The sequence below is a fragment of the Phalacrocorax carbo genome, chromosome 2 (genome assembly GCF_963921805.1).
Source record: "Phalacrocorax carbo chromosome 2, bPhaCar2.1, whole genome shotgun sequence".
Taxonomy (NCBI): domain Eukaryota; kingdom Metazoa; phylum Chordata; class Aves; order Suliformes; family Phalacrocoracidae; genus Phalacrocorax; species Phalacrocorax carbo.
Window position 1 is genome coordinate 87922362 of NC_087514.1, and position 19609 is coordinate 87941970.

The 19609-nt window shown below is 37.8% G+C and overlaps 1 protein-coding gene across 1 annotated transcript in view; it reads right to left on the reverse strand.

Annotated features, from left to right (window-relative positions):
- Window positions 1–19609, reverse strand: part of CDH9 (cadherin 9) — a 100850-nt gene that overhangs the window by 50849 nt on the left and 30392 nt on the right. The gene's annotated exons all lie outside the window — the stretch shown is intronic.

Below are 19609 nucleotides of genomic sequence, written 5' to 3' on the forward strand. Positions count from 1 at the left end.
TTCCTGTAAACTGTGCAGCTGATCTGGTTTTCAGTTCTTTGTAATAGAAAGTAAATCCTTTCAGATTATGCAGGCATATAATCAACGGAAGAGGGGAGAATCAATGGACGCAGTTAAATTACATAGTGAAATGAATGAATTTTCCTCATTTAGAAGCAATAAATTGCCAGACTTCATTTAAATTTCATTTTATTTGCAATTTATTTCTGTACAACTATTGTTGCAGGTGAAATGGGGGAAAAAAGAGCAAGATGAGCTACTTATGACTAGAGAGATTGTTATGAATAAATACAATGAAAACATTTATGTGGTTGCCTAAATTTAGAAAAAAGGTATGATGTCTCTTGTGGAGAGGGATGAGGGGAAAGAAAGGATGAAGACACATCAAGGAGAGGGTAGATCCATGGTCACATGTGATAGGTACTGTACTAATGCTTACAACTTAGATGGTTTAAGGTGTGCCTCTATACCATGGTATAGAAAAAGGGCTCTTACTAGAGGTTTCTTACCTCCACTGCCTCCACCCACACAGTGGTTTTCAGCAGAGGAGTCCTGATATCCCATGGTGTTCTGTCTCAGACCCTATTTGTCTATAAATGCCTTCTAGAAATTGTGAACAATGTTCTTTCCTTACTTTTTAAGTGAAGGTATGCTGGGGGATTATTGTGATCAAATTAAATCTTTCTAATGTCACTAAATTGGTACATCTGCATATTTTAGAGAGAGATGAAAACCACGCTGATTTCCACATTGTTGTGGTGAAAATACTACCAGAACACAAGCAAACCTCTTCAAGGGTATGTCGATGATACAGGCTTGCATGGAGCTGCAAACCCATCTAGAATGCAGGTGCACATGGGAGGAGCAAAGGGCACAAATAAAGAGCTTTGAAGTAAGAAATCTTTTTTTTTTTTTTTTTTTTCAGATATGTCATAAACTTACCAGATAGGCAGGTGGTTGATATCTGACCTGGAGGGCAAGTTAATTCACGGGCATGTCCAGTCCCAGGCTCAAACACCTGAAACTCTAAACTCTCCAAACTCTCTAACATCCTGGACACATATTAGAGAGAGATGAGGCTCCTATACGTGTCTGTTATTTTTATTTTCTCTCCTCAAACCAGGACAGTGAAGAATGGGAGTAAGATGCAAAACTGAGTCTTTTCTTGGCATGTGGAAGTAGTTTGGGTCCCACAGATTAGATATAGCTATGGTGTGTTACCTTTCTTCCTGCGTTCACTATCGAGAATGTTGCCTTGTATATTGTGCAATACTGCACTTGGGTGCTCATCACCTGCTACTTACTGTTGTGTACAAATACAAGGAAAAAGTTCTTTGAGCAAAAGTCCTACAGATTAAATCAGAAAACTTTAATGTCCTCCAGTATTTTTTAAATTAATCCTGTAGAACTGTGAAGGTATTTTCATAATTTCTGCATATTTGTTATGATAATCTAAAGGGCTAATTCCTCTTTCACATTATAGTTGTGAAAAGCAGTTTCTAAGGAGTCTACTCTACTGCAGTCTTCTCTGATATTTCTTTCCACCTTCACCAGTAAAGTTAGATTGTATTTATATTTACACAAAACACTGAAAATGCTAATGGTAAGTTTGTGTATGCCTATATATGCATTTTAGATGTTGGGAGCAGTACTCTATTTCATGCTCTTTGCTAATTTTGGCTGGAATAAGGTTTTGTTTCAATGTGTGTAATTCAAAGGTCTTTCTTAAAGGAGGACATTAGGGTTTTCTTGCTAGGTTTGGGGTTTTTTTTCTTCCAGTTGCTGGAGGCATAACAATGAGAAAAAATGTAAATTGTAAATGTTGCTAGTTATTTTGATTTGAGGATATCACATATCACATATCACATAAAGACAAAGATTCCCCTCCCTTCCCCCCCCCACCCCTTGGAATCAAAGCTGAACCAAGAGTTACATTGATATTGTCTTTTTATACCAAATGTATTTCTATTTAAGGTTTTCTTAAACCATAACGCATCTGTCACATCTCTGTTCTTTTTATGTTTCATGTGCAATTTACACTTCAGATGGAAAACATTCCCCTCCCCACAAAACGCTGTATATTCAGCCTCTTAGTTCCTGGTGCAGTTAAGATGCTTTCCACATGCCAGTCACAACTTTGCCTTTACTAAAAAGTCTTCTCCATGAGTTTACTTTTCATAACATATTGCTTTCATTATGCCTTAAGGCTGAAGGCTCAGGCCATCTATAACTTCAGATTGAAAAGCTTTTTCATAAAATTAACATAATGACGCACTCTAGGTGTCCCTGCTCAAGCAGGGGGGTTGGACAAGATTATCTCCAGAGGTCCCTTCCAACCCCTACTGTTCTGTGATTTTGTGATTATATTAAGAGTTTGACAGCTAGAAAATGTGGAGTTTTGACTGTAATATATCCAGACCTACTGACTCTGGAAAATGTATAGAGAAACTATAATAGACTGTACATAAATGATCAGCTTGGTAAGGTGTCGTTAACTGTCAGATTTAGTACAATTCTTTCAAATATGCTTATGTCCTCTTAAATGTGAAAGCAATAAGCATGAACAGGAATGGGAAGGAACAGGGAAGCATAAGCTATTCAGGTGTGTCCAAAGTGACACTTTCAGAAATGAGAGGAAAAAGGGAAAGTTACTGTACTTTTAGGATTCCTCAAATATCTTTTAATCACAATTTCTAGCTAACGCTCATGGGCTGAGGGAAGAAACATACAAAATACAGTAAAAGACAAGCTCATGTGTATATTACTTTTACAAAGCCATATGCCTATTTATATCAAATTTCTATTCATATATGGTGATTGTACTATGCTATTTATTCTGAAGCTGTGGCACCGAAAAAGATTGTGTTTTCCAAGTCTACCCACTATGTATTAAAACACAAATTGATTTGACCCCAGGAAACTTGACTGTAGTTATCACTCTAAGCTTACTCCAAGTTAAGAAGGTTATGCATACAGAGGTGGGAAAGAAGACAGTATTTGTGAAGGGGATGGATGAGTATTACCTAAAACAAAATAAACTAATTCATACCAAAAATGCAAGAAGCACCTTAAAATAAGAGCTTGTAGCATCCCAGCCAACCCTAAAACTTCACAGAAAATGCGCTGAGTGTTAGTGACAGGTAGGATATTAAAAGATGCCCCACTGTATGATTTCATACCTTTGTGAGATTTACAGCAGCTAAGATACAGCACCAACAGCAGCTCAGACAATATTTTCCTTCATTAGCATTTTAACTAATTAAAAAATCTAAAGATATCTTAATAACTGCAGCAGTTCTTCAATGTGGACTGCAATAGCAGTATCTGCAGTGCTTTAATTTCCTATTTATATGTGTTTAATCAAAAGTTTTATGTATGTGCTAAATGGCAATGTATTTACCTGACTTGAATTTGTGACATCAGCATAAACTTCTTAATTAAACAACCAAACTCTGTGTGTGATGGTAACCTAAGTGGCTGTATATTAAACAAGGCAAATGACATTTACTTTTCTTATCTTCCATTTTCCAGCATCTGGTTCTTGTGTTCAGCTGTCTATTGTTACAAATTCTCTAGAGAATGATATTGTGAAAAACACTGCTGATATCAGCTGCAGGTGCTGATTTTGACTTAGTAGGTAAGGGTAAATCTGGTTTTCATTCAGGAAGGGTTCAACAGAATTCTTAGTGTTCTTTTGGTTCTGCTGATACAAACACAATATGGACAGATTCATTCCCTCCATGTACATCTCCCCCTACCTGAAGGGGGAGTACTGGAAACCACACCTGTTTCCTCAAGTGCCTCCTTCCCTTGCATACCTTCTACAGCTCCTGTGCCTTATATGCTTGGTTGTAATAAAATCTGGAAAAGTGGTTGCATTCTTACTTTTGCGCAAAGAATTGGGTTTCCAAGCACATAAAATTACTTTATTTGTTCTCCTCTCTCTATTCTCCAACTCAACAGCTGGATTGCAGGTTTTCAGACTGGTGAAAAGAGCCAAACTATTTTTTTATGGTTTGCTGTACCCTGTCATTTGGCTGTTCCATGACATGAGATACAGGTTTACAGGAATTGACTGTAGTCCTCAGTTATGTCCACAGATCAGAAATTATCACATCACAACATCAAGCATTATCACTTCAATCAGTCCTTGGAACAAGTGGTAAATCCATCCTTATTTTAAAGGCTTCACAATAAGAAAGGATATTTTTATCATAGATTTTTCTCTCACCAGAAACTTCTGAGTGAAATCTGGCTCAATGTGTGATATCTCTTGCTGTTTCAGAGGCACTCAAAGTGCACTGCAGTTCCAAAAGATGTGCAGAGACATAGGCAGGAATAAAAGCTCTGGCCCTGGAAGCAACATGAGTTTGTCATATAGAACCCTTACCCTCCACAGAACTAATTGATCTGGGCTCAGCTCTGCACTAATAAGCATATAAGAAATATTCTAGTAGAAGAGACCAATGGTTTGTCTAGCCAAGTATTTATCTCAGTAGCAATAAGAAAGAGCTGGTTTGAGAGACCATGCAAGTCTGGCCACAGTAGTTTTTTTTTATTTTACATTTCCCCCCACCTTCCAGCCCCAGCATCTACAACTGTCAGATTAAAACAGGGACGTTAGAGGTACCTGTGGGGAGGTCTTTTCATTTTGTTCTGTTTTGTGACTGATGTCCTTGAACTTGTCTAGTTACCCATTGCCCTAACCTTGGAAGAGTACTGCATTGACTGAAGTTATACTGAACTGACTGATGTTATACTGTTTCCAGTTATGGATCATCCACAATGATCTGAAGAATACATCAAAAGCAGGAGTATTTTACTACTTTTAATAACAATTTTATGTGTATATATACATATATGTATGTATACTTGTAGACAGATGTCTACAGAACAAGACTGAATGTTTTTCAAAAAGTCATACAGCACAATGCAAGGGTAATAGACGAAGATGTCAAAATATGAGGCAATATGATCAAAGAGTCTTTTTTTGGCCTAAAATATGTAAACAGGCTTCCAGGTTTGCAGCACCAAACAAACAAAACCAGACTGTAGGCCTGTTGACTCAAAGGAAGCAGATCCTAAAATGTGCATTTTTCCTAAGCTGTTCAACTGTATTTTGTTTCCAGAAATATTCAAAATATTTTAAGTTGTTTACTATCTTTAAAACATATTTACTGTTACATAAATGCATTTCAAACCTAAAAATTGATGATTTTGAGTTCTGGGCATATTGATTCACAATTATCTCTACCACAAAGCTTCGAATCACAATTTAAAAGGATGTGTTTTTCCTAAGATCTTACTTTGAAAACTGATAACCTAAATATTTTGTGGACACTGTATGCACTTCACAAGAAGAAATCAGTTCATTCCTCAATACTAATTTTGGAATGTCATTGTTAAATGGTGACTCTCTAAATACCTTAAACATTTATCTAAAACTAAACTTTCAAACAAACACTAATGGAAGTTAGGCAAGATTGCTTGAATTAAAGCACCACTAAGGCCCTTTGCTACTGCTTATTTTTTGACAAAGTTAACCAAACGAAAAAGCAAAACACAGGCTGAAATTTATTTAAAGTATTATGGATATGGTTATCAGCTATTTTAAAGTATTGTGGCTATCGATGACTACAGGCTGTTCAGAAGGGACAGGTGAGGAAGGAAGGGCAGAGGCGTTGCCCTCTACATCAAGATATTGGTACAATGTGAAGAGCTGTCCCTGAAGAATAACCATGAGCAGCTCGAAAGCTTATGGCTTAGAATCAGAGACAGAGGCAACAAAGGGAACCACGTGGTTGGTGTCTACTACAGGCCACCTGATCAAAGAGAGCCTACTGATGAAGCCTTCTTCCTCCAGCTCCAGGAGGCTTTACGCTTGCAGCCTCTTGTCCTGCTGGGTAACTTCAACCACGTGACATCTGGAAAAGCAGCACGGTGAGCTGTAGGCGATCCAGGAGATTCCTAGAATGCATTGAGGATAACTTCTTGAGCCAGGTAATAGACAGCCCTGCCCGAGGGAATGCAATACTAGACCTGATGGTCACCAATGCAAGTGAGTTCTTCGGTGACGTCAAGACTGGAGGCAGCCCGGGCTGCAGTGATCACGCACTGGTGGAGTTCACACTCCTGAGGGATACGGAAAAAGTGAGGAGTATAGTCAGGACCCTAAATTTTAGGAAAGCAAAATTCCAGCTCTTCAAGGAGTCAGTCAGCAGGACCCCCTGGGAAATGGTCCTCAGGGTCAAGGGAACAGAAGAGAGCTGGCAGATATTTAAGGACACTTTCCATAGAGTGCAAGAGCTCTCAGTCCCCAGGTGTAAGAAATCAGGCAAGGAAGGGAAGAGACCAGCATGGCTGAGTCGAGACATGCTGGTCAAACTAAAGAGCAAGAGGGACCTGCAATGGCATTGGAAGCAGAGACAGGTATCCTGGGAAGAGTATAGGGATGCTGCCCAATTGCGTAGGGATGGGGTCAGCCAAGGTGCGGCTGGATGTGAATTGGCAAGGAATGCAAACAATAATAAGAAGGGCTTCTACAGCTGTATCAACCAGAAAAGGAAAGTCAAAGGAAGTGTTCCCCCACTATGAACAAGAATGGTGGACTAGTCATAACAGATGAGGAGAAGGCTGAGGTAACCTCTCTTCCCTCACCCCTCCCAAGCCAATGGACCACAGGATGGAAGCCAGGGGGATAAAGCCCCTCCCACTGTAAAGGAAGATCAGGTTCATGACTGCCTGAGGAACCTGGATATACACAAGTCCAGAAGGATGGGATCTCATCCAAAGAGACCTAGACAAGCTGTAGAGGTGGGCCGGTAAGAACTTCATGAGGTTCAACAAGGCCAACTGCAAGGTCGGGCACCTGGATCAGGGCAACCCCTGGTATCAGTATGGGCTGGGGGATGAAGAGATTGAGACCAGCAAGCTGAGAAGGACTTGGGGGTACTGGTGGACAAAAAGCTGGACATGAGCCAACAACGTGTGCTTGCAGCTCAGAAGGCCAACCATATCCTGGGCTGCATCAAAACAAGCATGGCCAGGAGGCCAAGGAAGGTGACTCTGCCCCTCTGCTCTGCTCTGGTGAGACCCCACCTGCAGTGCTGCTTCCAGCTCTGGAGCCCTCAGCACAAGAAGGACATGGACCTGTTGGCGTGGGTCCAGTGGAAGGTCACAAAAATGATCCGAGGCCTGGAGCACCTCTCTTGCGAGGACAGGCTGAGTGAGTTGGGGTTGTTCAGTCTGGAGAAGAGAAGGCAGCGGGGAGACCTCATTACATCTTTTCAGTACTTAAAGGGGGACTACAGGAAGGATGGGGGCAATCTCTTTAGCAAGGCCTGCTGTGACAGGACAAGCAGTAATGGTTTTAAACTAAAGGAGGGTAGATTTAGACTGGATACAAGGAAAAAATTTTTTACAGTGAGGGTGGTGAAACACTGGAACAGGTTGCCCAGAGGGGTGGTAGATGCCCCGTCCCTAGAAACATTCAAGGCCAGGTTGGACGGGACTCTGAGCAACCTGATCTGGTTGAAGCTGTCCCTGCTTACTGTGGGGGGTTGGACTAGGTGACCTCTACAGGTCCCTTCCAAGCTAAACCATTGTATGATTGTATGATTCTATGATTATACTTTCTCTATTGTGCAGACTGTATTGGAAATGTAAACCGTCATACCAACTGAAGGTTACTCATTGAAAGTATAGTGTAGAGTTATCTACCTCATATCTTCCTCAGTCCAAGTACAACTTCTCTGCCCTTGTCTGCTCCAAGACAAAAAGGTGCATGCTCAAGTCTTGGTAAAATCTGAGAAGCAGATTCTCAAAGGCAGGTTTATCAAAGCATAAGGTTTGAAATCATCAGGATGGAGCATAATAATCACCAAGCCTTGAATCTGTGTTGTGATAATGTATTTCTCTAAGTGAAGCTATTGTTTCAAGAAAAGTATGCTGAAAATCAGTAGTCAGGTAAGAAATACTTAGGGGTTTTTTTTTTTTGCTTTTTCTTATTTGACACTGATTTTATATTTGTTGAAATTTGCGTTACCTACTTGTATGGTTCTTTAAATCTTGTTTCAAAATACCATCTTTGGAAAGTTATTACTGTAAAGACGGCAAAGGCAAGGTGATGGCTGGAATAGTTATCAAAACCACTTAATTATTTTCCTGGCACAACAGAACCTGATAAGTGTAATGCCATCTGGAGGGAGCCCGAGATGGGCTTCAGGTTCTGCATAAACCACAGGGTGATTGTACTTGTCTGATAAATCATGAAGGCTATGGCTTAAAGGAGAGCCAGGATAAGGCTGCCTGAGGCTTCAGATGAAAACTTCATGAAAGTGAAATAAAGCCTAGAGAAGCCAAAGCATAAGGTCCAAACTAAGCATAAAGCCCTGCAAAATAACAGTGTTGCTTCATTGAGGGTATGTTTAATTTAATAGCTGAATCTGCAAGATGATCAGATTAAGTGAGATTAATATGGAGACATTAGACAATGCAGGAGTTATTTAAGAGGGATATTTTTTTTTTAGATTCTCAGAGCAACTATTAATAAAAAAGAAGCCCAGCAGGAGGTGTGTAAAGGATGAGTTAAACTAGTGTTAGTTTAGCAGCATGGATAGTCAAAGCTTTGGCATCTGGTTAAAGCTGATAAAAGTCTGAATGTATCAATGCTAATTTTGTAATAACTTTATGAAAAAATAAGATTTTTTAGGGGGAACTGGAGTTGTCAGTGCTGACTGCAACCTTTGATGAAACCATTTTTGTCTAGTTACTCTACTTTGGAGAAGCATGCAGCACACAAAGTAAAATTGATGGTTTTGCTAATTATCCTATGACTTCATCTGGAGTAAAATATTGGCTGTGCTCTTTTTGACCATTTGGAGATAGGTTTTAAGACTGAACTTGAGATTTTGCTAATATTCAAAATGAGGGATCAAGAGAGCTTGTTTTTAAAATGGTTTTCACTCTTGATATGTGTTGTCCTTTCTGCTTTAATTTCTCTTCTAATAGATAAGCCTTGCCATTATGATGAATTTGTCCCTGTGCAGTGGCTATTCAGTTCTGCATCTGTTGTCATTGACTTACTCTGTGGCTCTGTGACTTCAAATCACTGTTTCAGCAATTCTGCTGCAGTTCTATCCTCAGAAGAACAGATATTATGTCACTGCCTGTCTCACCATAGGTACTGTTCATTTAATATAAAACACTTTCATATATTTAAATGAATAGTACCAACAGAAGTGAAAATTATTATTAATAAACATAGCATCAACATTATAAGGACTATTTATCCTTTTCATCGTCCTCATCAAAGAGAATAAATCTTTTCTTTATCCTGAAAAGAAAAAATATATGTTATAAATATGTATATGTGTGTGTATACACACACGCACAAATATATGCATAGTCTTATAGGTTTTTAAATGCATAAAATGATTTTAAACTGTGGGTTTTTTTGTTGTTTCTTTTTACACACTTTGAAGTTAGGCCAGATTTAGTCCCCTGAAGTACAAAGACAATTCATTGCAGTACCTCTAATAGAATGAATACAGAATGGGTAACTCCTGTTTCCCTCTGTTAACAGTATTTTTGAAGGACTAAAGAATTTATTGTGGGATAGATTCATATTTTGCCCTTCACTTCATGCCTTTCTGCATATAATGCTAAATCTTTCATACAGAATGGGTGGGAATCAGACTGTGACCTCTTCCACTTCACAATTACTAGCCTGTACAAAGATTAATGTATTTTCATGTTCTGTGAAACTTAGAGAGACAGTTAAAAAAAAACTTTAATGATTTATTTTGCTTTCTTGCAACAACCCCCTTTCCATTTACTTCAGCAACAATATATACAGAAATACTTGCTTGCATGCCAAATTCCTCTTTAAATTCATTTTATTGTCCACACCATTTTTTTATATCTAATTATTATAGGTTTTAAATTAAAGATAAATATGCATGTTTTTTTCTTTTAGTCACTTGTGTTACACGGAACACAAAGTAACTTTTTCCATATTTTTTTTTAAATTATTGAGTTAAAGGATCTTTAATGTCAACTTTATAAATGCAAATGCTGCAGTGGTAGAGAGAGAAGGTAAGCAAATACTTTCTGTATTTTGTTCTTCATTTGTTAATTCAGTCCTATCAGTCAGCTACCTGACCCAGTTATATTTGAGCATTTAATGCTTTGTTATCTCCTGGTATTTGACAGTGTTTATTCATCACAAATGCTTATTAAAAAGAAAAAGATGCTTATTTCCACAATCCCTGTAAAACTGAACTATCAGAAAAGCATCATTTTTAAAGCTTGCTTCAGTAGTGGCAACATTTTTAAGTGTGATACAGTAGTGTTAATTCCACTTAAGGTGCATAGAAGTTGTAAACCAGAACTTTTTTATGAGAACCAAATTTGTTCTCAATATTTAGAAACTAAAACTATTTCAGCTTTTAATCACAAATATGTAGCAACAGCTAAAAGTTCAAGGGGCAAAAATTGCTACAGATGGTGACAACAATCACAAATTTTAAGTTAGGTAAATGCATTTTACGGACAGTTGAGTAGAAGTATAACAGTATCCCACTTAATACTTCTATGTTTGTCATTTTTGTGCATTAGGAAAAGTTAAAGCAATCATTTACATCACACACTCAAACATTCCAGCACTGTTCACCAGGTAAGTAGCTACTAAATATTTAGTTTTGTTTTTTCCTCCTTCTCATAGTGTGCCCTAATATCTTATTCAGCCCAATATTTCTGAGCCCTGCTCTCAAGCAAATGGCTGATTCATGGCTGTTTTCACGATATTGCAGAATATTTTTGGTAATATTGTGTGGGAATACCTCGTACAAAGACATGGTCTGTGGAAAAGCTTCATTAGGTTAAGTGTTGACAATTACATTTTAAAGATGGAAAAAATAAAGCAAAATGTATGTAAAACAAACATTCAATAAAATTTTATTAATAATTATTTCCAACATCACCAATTATTTTTGTAGCAGGGCTTGGGCTAAAACTTTATTCTTGTAGCTGAATCAACTATTTCAAAGACCTCTTTGAGATTTTGTTAAGAGTTCTACAACTTAAAGAGAGGGGAATTTATGTCATTTATTTAGGTTCCCTCTATGGAAATAGAGAATACATAAAAACAATTCCTCCTCAGTTAAGGCAAAACTCATTTAAGATCATTAGCTTGATTGTCATTTCTTCACAATTCCAAGTTTACAAAAATGGGATGATGGCTTCCATCTGAAATGGGCATGCTTGTCCCTGAAATGTTAAGCAAGACAGGGAGGAATTTATAGCTTCTGAAATGTTCATGGAGGCCAGAATGCTTTCTCACTCTTTTTATTACACTCTACTGTGTAAAAAAAAGACAAGTGACATTATAGCAGAGTTTATTGACTGTGGATTGGTATGAGAGACAGCAGAAGTTAGCCCAGTGTGTTTGGGTTGCTACGGCAGTACATACAACAAGGATTTGACTGTAGTTATGTATTTCTATAACTGATAAGGTATCACAGGTTCCTCATTTGATTGATACCCAGCAAGTGTTAAACTGACTGATTACATTAGCTAGACTAACATATTTTTCAGTTTCTAGAAGGATGAAATGTGTGATGATTCCTGCAATGGACAGGACTGGATGTATCAGACACATACAGGAAGAAAAGACTTGCTGTTCTTGAGAGTTGCTTGTTGACAGCTCCTCTGTTTGTCTTCAAGATGACTATTCATAAATCTTTCTCCAACATACAAGATGTTCCACAATACCACCCTCTTATGCAGTCAAATTGCCCTTTCTAAGTAGTCACATACTGATTTGCTCTGATGGGTTTTGCACTCTTTTATCACCAGGCTGGCAGGTAGCAGTAAACCACAATACAGTCAAAACACTTCCCCTTTCAGGATCACTCCCGTAATGTAATCAACGTAATAAATATACAACATCATTAAAAGTGTCTTCTGAAATACATTTTCCTCACCTTTTCATGCACAATAAATGATTGCCTGATACAGATAATTATAGACCTGCAGATTGCCACTAGTCTAATCTTCTCTTCCCACAGGCTTAAAGCTGCAGGGCTGAGAAATACCAGCCTATGAAGTTGTAATAGGAATCTTGGGGTATTCTACAAATAGCAATTACCTGCTGTGGCAAGTTCCTGAGCCAGCCAAATCTTTGAGGCAGACCTGCTTAGGCCTTTTAGCACAGGAGCTTGCCAAGACCAAAAGGCTTTTAATCTCAATAAAGCCATTTTTTATTAAAATGAGAATGGTATTTTAAATGGCAACTGCAAGATACCAATGGAGACAGAAGAGAACTCCAATATGCATGCCCACTTTGTCTTTGAATAAGGGGTTTTTTATGTCGAGCCTTGGTTTTCATTAGCTTGTCAACACCCTCAACCCCAGCAAAGTCCGTAGTGGGGACCTCTACTGGGCAGGCCCCAGACGCCCATTACTGTTGTACTGGCCCATGCCATGGGTGCTCTGTGCACGCTCAGGAGATCCCTGGGGAAGGGGAGCTATGACTAAGCAAAGATGAAGCATTATAGTGAACAGTAAACTAGACTCCACATAGTAGCCTTTGCTGTTATGTTGGGTACTGGGTGAGTGTAATTTTTCTACATCTGAGAGGAGGAGCGTGGAAGGAGAGAGGGAAAAGGGAAATTAATTGGGGAATTATTATTGTTTTGACTTTATTGAATTGTCTTGTATTGGCTTTGGATTTAAAAGTAGCTGGCTAGTTTTTCAGATGCCTGTATTTATGCTACGGATGAAGTTGTCACTTAGTCTTGCTAAATTGACAAAAACTATCTTGCAAATTCTCCTTTTTCCCACTAAGCACAAAGACCCTATAAAGGCACATAGTTCGCAGCTTTCTGCTTTTTGTTTTAGCTTGAAAGTCATTGCATACTGGATGTTCTGCTCTGGAGAGGAGAGGGGAGGTTTGAGGAGGGGAGGGGAGGAGGGGGGGGAGGGGATGGAAGGGGAGGGGGATGGGAGGGGAAGGGAAAAGGGAAAGGAAAGGGAAAAGGAAGTGTTTGAAACAGTTTGAGGATTTCCTCATTTCTTATGTCTTTAGGTTTTTTTCTTGGTTTAGTTTTTTTTTTTTTCACAAGCAGTTTAACTGATTTAGCATTTGAACTTGAAAAACACACACAGAATCCCTGAAAACAGAACAGACAGGGACCTAAGGATATAATTTGTGCCATCCTCCTGCCTCCAGGTAGGACCAGTGTAGACTTTCTGGCACATGCTTTTTTAGTTTGTCATGAAAACCTCCAGTATCAAGATAAACCTGTCTCTCTGATCTTTACCTAGTACTTCACTGTATTGACTGTAAACAACATCAAAAACCTTTTCCTGATGTTGAATGTAAATCAACCATATGACAATATGAACCCAACTTCTTGCCCTGAACATGACAAGAACTTGAGATTATTTTTTTAGCAGTCTTTTATGTAGTTGAAAAAACAGGAGCTGTCAGGTGTCATGGCAGCTGCTCTATCTGTACCAAACAATGCCAACTCTTATTCATGTGTTTGAAGTCTCTGATCATTGCAGTTGTTTTCAGAAATTATTCTTTATTTTGTGAAATATGATGTCCAAATCTGATTGCAAAATTCTAACTCAGGCCTATCAGTGCAATGTAACTTTCAAGGTATTTCATATTTAAACTGTTTATACTTGGGTTATGCACAACGTGATTAGATGTCTTCCCTATTTTTGAAACTTCAGTTAAAAATGTATTTAGGTTCTCAGAAATTAGCAGCTGTCCTTTCTCCAAAAGAAAACAGTCCTATCGGTTTTGGAAGATGTAGCATTTGTCTTTCACCATTTTTTTACCTGGCCCTCAAGCCTTCCTTTTAGAAGTAACAATCAAATTTTATTGAAAAATTTGGTTTTTACTATTTTTTTGCAAAAATAAATTTTACGTCCAGCACTTTTTCAATAAAATTTATGTTGAAAGCCTTCAGAAAATAAATTATTTTTAAACAAGTAAAGCTATGGCTCTTCATTGGTTTTTGTAGTTAAGTTATGCATGTATCTGGAGACAGGGACTTGTGGTGGTTTTTTTTAATCTTTTTTTCTTGGTTTGCCTGTTTCAATTTCAGTTTTATTTTGGGGATTCATCTACCTACAGATGTGGGTGCTTGAAACTAGGTCAAATATTTGTTGAAAATATGTGTTAACCAAAGAATACAATATAAGTGGGGATAGTTTATTAATTTATAATTTTGGAATCAAAGACGTTTTCAATTTCTTATTTTTTAAAATACTGGTCAGTCTCTTTCTTATTTCTTTGATCTTTTCTGTCCATAAGACTTTTTATCCTTTCTGGTTTTATATGTCATTATTTCTGCAGTATTCGTTCAAAGATAAGGAAAACTTAGGGTCTGAGAGAGGAAAGGCAAAAGGAGGAGACCCAGGAGACCCCACTAATTTTTCTTCTTTTATTTAATCTTAAAATACTGATTTTACTTTAAAAGCAGGGATTCTAATGAAAATACATTATTAAATCTTCTTCAGAAGCTGTGTTTTAAAAGATGGCTTTGGGTTACAGTGCATGCTAGATGTAATGTTTAAGAATGTGATGAAATCCTCCTGCACTTGAATTACACTTATAAATGATTGTATCTCATCAACATATGATTTTTCATGATTTTATTGTTTTTTTGAAACTTATCATACTGCTAAGTCAAAATATGGGAAGGAAATGCACTGGTTTTAATAGCGTATTTTATGTGCCGTACTGAATGCAGCAGTTTTTCAAATGAGACATATAGGATGCATCTATAACAAAGTGGAGGGCGCACTTGAAGGACTGAAAGGATAGTGCACCTGTATATTCTCTTATCATAAGAATAGGTGGTACTTAAACTGACTCTGTGGAGTGAACATAACAAATGCTGTAAAGAAATACTTATGGATTACTTGCATAAATCATTTAAAGGCACCAGTGAAAAAGTAAGTTGTTTCACATATTCTCAAGGCAAGATTAAGATAAAATTCAATACATAAAGAAAACAATATTAGGTAATTAATTAAAAAATAGTTTTACAGTGGATGACAATATTATGCTTCAGGTTGGAGAAACTGAAGTTACTGCAGAGTTTGGCACTGCAGTGTTGTCAAGGGCCAGCTCAGTGGTTCACCCATTTGGACCATAAGCTTCTTTGTCTCAAACTGCTCAGAGCAGAGGCTGAGAATGGCCAAGGCCTCAGCAACGTGGTTGAGAGGGCATGGGTGAACTGGGTTAAGACCAATGGAGTAAGGGCTTCACTGATCCCAGTTTCTGACTTCTCTGCTGTTTTGTATATTAAGAGGGAGACTACTCTGCACTTTTGTGGTGTACCGAAGGCAGTCAGCAAAGGAATGTGAAATAATATTTCCAGGCATTAATAAATCTTTGGTCTACGTTTACAAGGAAATACTATACAATTCCAGTAAATAAGAAAAAGAAAAACAAACCATACAGCATAATGGGGCAATAGACTGAAGTTTTGTATTAAATAACAGCAAGTCAGGTGAGGTTGATAATTCAGTGAGACTTCTTGAATTGTTACATGAAGTTCTTTTGGCCTTGTCTCTCTCTTTTCTTATAAGGCAGACTGCTATATTAGGCAACCCTACTTGTAGATGTCTGAATATTTGTAAGTGCAGACTACAAGAAATAAATGGTTGCATTTGAATATATGTTGTAACCTGCACCCCCAAAAAAACCCAAACCAAACCAAAACATCCTCCCCACAAAAAAAAAAAAACCCACAACCCACCCTCTGAATATTTTTCTTTTCACTTTATACTTTATATTAAGACACACAGGCAAATGTCATGAATCAAACTGGTTAACTGGAGGCAGAACAGATATTTTTCTTCAGTTTGTATCTGATTTAAATGATGCTTTTGACATGCAAAGCCTAGTTAATTTATTTTTATAGAAGTTATTAAACAGGAGGTTATTCTTGGAGTGGTTAATTTTGAGCAGTGTCCATTCCTTTTTATTTGTTTTTGCATTTCCCCTCTTAATATGAAGAGGAAAGGTTGCAGGTGGTGTACGAAAATGTTTTTGTCGGTGTTGTTCGTTGATTGTTTTTATATTCTGGGATATGGCAGGTGTTTGATTGTACTGTTTATGATTGGTCTACCATACATTGCATGGAACTTCAAACATTATCTGCCCGTCAAGATTAGCAGCCTTTGACTAGCAAAGTGCCTGTTCAGTATAAGGAGTGACTAGCTTTCATGTAAAAATGAAATTAAGTGACTTAAAAAGAGGGAAAATATCTTGTCTCTTGAAATCACTATGTCCTCTGAAAATTCCTCACACTGATGATCTCATTGAGATATTCAACATTCATACTAGGCAACAGGCATTTTAAGAATATGGTCATTTTTATGTTTTAGAAATTTTTAATAATTTTTCTTGGCTAAATTTTTAAACAGGACTCTCTGATACTGCTTTCCTTACCTGTGTCTGACTGAATATTTCAGTTGCAAACTCTTTAGAGCAAAGCCTATCTCCCTATGCATTTTTTATACAACACCTAGCATGATGGAGCTACTGCTTTCTCTAAGCATTTCTTGAAAACAATTTAAAAAGATAACAAATAGAAGGATGTCATAAGCGGTTCTTGCATTGTTGCAGGTTTGAGTAGTAGCACCTAACAAATTTGAAGACTTCCTATGCACTTATTTTTTATGCATGCACCTGTATATGGGACAGAGGGGTCCTCTGAGTTGGGAGAAGAAAAGAAAGATGTGTGATGGATATACTGTAGGTTGTCTGGATTCACCTTGACTCCTATCACATTCACAAGGCAATTACTCTGCATGTATGCCCCATCCGTGAAGGGTGGTTGGTGATTCAGGTCTGTTCATGGAATAATTTCCTTACTACAATTGTTCTAGCCATCAAGCCTTTTTGCAGCTGTTGAATGCTAACTTCCTTTGCTCATCAAACAATATTTTCTATTTCTGCTAAGTGCATTAGATGCACTTACTGGTCTCCATTTTATGTCACCTGTCATCACTACCACTGCCTTTGTCTAAAAGCTATCTAACTATAATTGGGAACATAAGCTCTGTTCTAGCTGTTCAGAGTCCATTAACACTATGTTACCCCTGTTAGCAGTCTGGGAGCCATGCACCAAGTTTGCGTGAAGCTGGGTTTTTCATCTACCTTACAAGTACACCAGACCTCTATTTTAGTTACTTCTTGTCACAGGGTGAAGCCCACACACAAGCACCACTCAGATAAATGAGCCCAAGATTGCATCTGCCAGCTCTAACTGCTTAGATTAGTCTGGTATGTGCAGGAAAGAAACAAAAAATCAGGAATGATGGAGCTGTTAATGACTTTCCAGTCTTGGGAGATATTTGGGAAGAAGACCAGAGGGTCAGAGTAACCCCAGTAACAACTACTATTTGGCCTTAGATATGGGGAAAGAGATCATCCTGGGGTACTTGACTAGTAAGGCCATTAGTTTACTATCTTTATAATTGACAATCTAATTTTAAAAAGCACAACTTAAGACGATAACACCTCAGATGTGCAGCCTGAGCACGAGGCAGAAGTGCCCTTGTGGGGACAAGACTGCCAGCAGGACTTGGGCAGTCCAGAGGTCAAAGCAAGTGTCCAGTTCCTCTGGGTCCCTGGTCTAAACTCAGTTGGGAGGCTGAGCTGTGGGAGTGAGAGGTGTGTGGAAGTCACAGAACAGCTCTCCATCCCATGTACCCATCCTTCTTAGTAAATAATTTTTTCCCTTCATGTCATACTGAGCGATCCTACCCCACTGCCAATAATGGAATGCAATCATAAATCATCAAAAAAGTAGCATCACTAACAAAACACAAACAACGCTGTAACAGATTAAAATTGTTTTAAAATTGAGCTAGGGAAGGAAAACTAATTTTTTGGTATTATGGCTATGATCCCATAGAAGTTTATTTCCTGATAAAGTTTCTTAATTCGATTTATTTAATTTTTAGTACAACATTTGTTATTCTACCCCAGTAATCCATCTGCCTGTGCACATACATATTAAAGAGGGACTGGATAAGAATACTTGCTGTGAACTAGTCCCCATGGGTTGGAATGAAAGGATCTCTCTTCACACATACCAGTTTGCTAATTACCATCCCTTTGAGCAGAAGAATACTAAACCTGAGATTTAAGCCTTTCTCAGAATATTGTTCAAAAAAGGTATTTCTTTTTTTTCAAAAAGAAGAAATTCCTTAGTTGGCTTCTTGTTGTAGCAGCTCCCTCTTTGTGCTGTATGTCACATGTACCTAGGATAATTTGAACTAACTCAAATGGATTTACTGTGATTTTATCCCACTGAGGACAGAACTATCATCATTTTGTCATGTCATAAACTGTCCTAAAATTAATGCAACCATATGGAGTTTATCACTTCAATCCAACTCCATCTTTTTGGAACATGGGGTAATATCTGGGGTGATTTCCATCTGTTTAGAGAATTGGTAATGCTAACCCCTCCCTCGGGGCCTCTGTACAATATTTTGCAGTGAAATGTGTAAAATCTCAACATGTTAACTGAGTTGTAAGACATGAATCATATCAGATCCAACTGCTGTACAGCCATTTGTTTTCCTTCCTGGACTTAGCTCTATGGTGATAAGGTTCAATGGCTTTTAGTTAGTCTGGAGTAAGTGCAGAATAAGTTTCCACCTGTTGCAATATGCCATGTAGGCATTCCTTGTGTGAAAATGAGATAGCGATGACAGTCTTGATGTAAGCTTACTTGATTTGAGGTTTAGAATGGCATAGATGGTTTGGAGTACATTAATCTATAGCAGTGGAACCGAAACTAGAATCAGCTCCTAGGTTTGATACTTACTTATCATCTATGACAGCTTTCTCTTTTTACAAAAAAATATTTCTGTGAGTTTAGGTAGAACTTATGGCTATGGAGAGCTATTTTATTATGTACCTTATCGAAAGTTTTCTTTGCAAGTTTACTCAACTCTAAAAGATACTTCTAACCAAATTTTGTTCAGAAATCTAGCTATGCAGTTAGGTCACTCTTTATTGAAGATCCCTTTGCCTACGAAAATCCTCCCTATTTTATACACTGAAAAACAGATTGAGCAATAGGATTATTAGCTCTCCTCTTATTTCTGCTACTGCAAGTCAGAATTAATTTAACTGAAAATAGAATTGTATGGGTGTAGTGTTGGTATAAACAAGGTCAGAATCAAGTTCATAGTTATCATGGTTGACTTCTTTACATTTCTTTCTTAATAAAGAGAAATGATTTCCATATTTCCCAGATGATCATGCCTCCCATGACCAGAGATACAGGCAAATGTTCAAAACCATTTTTTGGTCTTTTAATTAAAAATATCTCAATTAGTTTGGTAGTTAGGCACAGGAAAGCAAGAGATACCTGTCAATGCAAGTTAGTGACAGCATTGTGGATGAATGATCTGATGACGACAGAAACTGGAATGGACATTTGTTAACTTAATATCTTAAAACAAACTTTTACTTCATTTGTAAGTCATTCTGGGTGGTTTCTACATGCATTCTAGGTCTCTACCAAGATTCTTTAGTCATACCAGGCCACAAGGCAGATCT